A 2,281-nucleotide genomic window follows, 5' to 3' on the forward strand; every position below is an offset into this window, starting at 1 on the left:
GGGGGGGGGGCTCCAAGCAAAACAGGGAGAGAAAACGATCTTAGGAAAAGAGATTCCACCTCCTAGGAGAAGAAAAAGAATTTGATTGTAATCTCCTGAACCTCTTCAAGGAGAGGCAGGCAGAATTTCTATAATCAATAAAAATCTTTCAGGTGTCATTTTAATTGATTCTTCTATCTGTACGATTATGTTCTTCGATCCAGTATCAATTAATGTTGACTACGATTTAACCCTTCATCTACATTGATTGATTTTTTTAGAAAGTATTAACTTACTTTTGGGTCAAACAAGAAAAGAGCTAGCAAGAATGAAAAACATAAAAAGATAATGTATTTTTTATCCAAGCATAACAATTTGTCATATTCATATTATTTTCCTAACTTCATTCACCGTGCATTTCACTTCTTCTGGTGACATATTTGTGGAAAGCATGTGATCTGATCTAGAAATTTTGTTCGTTCTACGAAATGAAAGCTATAGAACCATCCTTTAATATTAATTTAGCTTTTATATATCTCTCTGACATGCTATTTTAAGTGCAAACACATTAAAATAGCACGTGAAAATGGTGATTGCGTTATTTAACTCCATTTGTTCATTTTACCATCTCCCAAGTAGAGACCATTATTCAGTTTACCATCCGTTCTTCTTCAGGCATGCTCACAATGTAGCTTTTGAAAAGTCCAATTTATTCTTCGTCTGTCTTTTAAGACTTCTGTTACATCCCGTACGTTAATATTAGAATAAGTCGTAGTAATCCATATGAACTTGAAGGGATTAAGACCATTCATGAGATTATAGAGGATTTGTGACTATGTTATTAAGACCCCGTAAATTTAACAACATTGATACCGTTATATGCATTTGATATGGTATTTGGAGTGGAACATTTTTGTAAAACAAAAAGTTTGAAAAATATAATTTTATATAGTTATTAATATTACTACTTTCGAGTATGCTTTAAATTATACACATAATATGAGAAAGTTTGTGAGATTTTCTTTATTATACAGATAGAAATTATTTTCTCACAAGAAAATAAGGTTATCTTTTTACCATTTTAGGAATTAAGCGTGCGAGAATTTTGACTCTTTATATGAGATTAGGAAAATTATAAGTTGAGAAAATATATGTATTTTTACATGGATGTTTTAATGAAATAATAGTGTAGTATTGATTTTATATGGTACCACATGACCATGATAGTGGGAAACATAAAGTGTGATAAAAGTGAATAATATTTTAAGTAATTTAAGATAATTCTTAATTATATCGATAATTGGGTAATTAGTGAAATTTGGTGTGACATTAGCTAATTGATTATAAAATTTTGGATAAGTTTAGATGTGGCAGCCCAAGAAAGTCTTAATCAACACCCATGTAATGACTCTTAAAGTCATTAACTTGGTGGCACTAAGGTGTATGATGAGTCATAACTCCTAAGTGACTTTGTTTACACGTTGGAGGACCATGAATAACACATAAGTTATCTTTGAATTATTTTCTTTATCTTGGTTTCTTTATTGATAATGAACCCTTTGTCTTGATTTCTTTATTGGTAATGAACTCTTTGTCTTCGTGGAATTTTGGGGATAGATGACAGAAGAAGGCCGAAAGGAATTGTTTGATGATGTAGAGTATGGAGTGAATATTAGTCGGATAAGAAATAATGTGCTATGATATCAAGAATATCTTAAGGATTTTTCCTTACTTTGATCGAGCATTACGTGTTTTTTGCAGAGACGTGTATTAGAGGGATTGTTAAGAGAATTGGCTCAGGTATGTTAAGGCTAATCCTTCCTTCTTTTGGCACGGTCCAAATAACGAAACGTAAAAGTAATGCTATTCCATAAGTGATTATACTCTTAGCAGTTAAGGATGTCTATGTTATTCATTCTTGTAAAATGATATTCACGCATGCCTAAGTATGTTCCTAAGTGTTGCGGCCAAACGCACTCACGCAAGTGCACGTGATCGTCAAGTAATAAAGTAGTGAGTAGAATATCGTTCCCACGAAGACTTGTGATTAACTATTAACTAAATTAGAATATCCTAATTATCTATACAAGAATTAAACCTAGAAGTATTTGATTCTATACTAATTAAATAAAGAAATATAAATAATAAACTTTAAACAGAGAAGAGCAGATTTTTATAATATCAATGTAATGAAAACGATCTAGGGTTATGGGCTATCTAACATTTCTATTGTATTCTTCAATTGAGTTAACTAACTAATTTATCTAGTTTATTTGGTTGACAAGGTTAATATTGTTCATAA

The sequence above is a fragment of the Nicotiana attenuata genome, unplaced genomic scaffold (assembly GCF_001879085.1).
Source record: "Nicotiana attenuata strain UT unplaced genomic scaffold, NIATTr2, whole genome shotgun sequence".
Taxonomy (NCBI): domain Eukaryota; kingdom Viridiplantae; phylum Streptophyta; class Magnoliopsida; order Solanales; family Solanaceae; genus Nicotiana; species Nicotiana attenuata.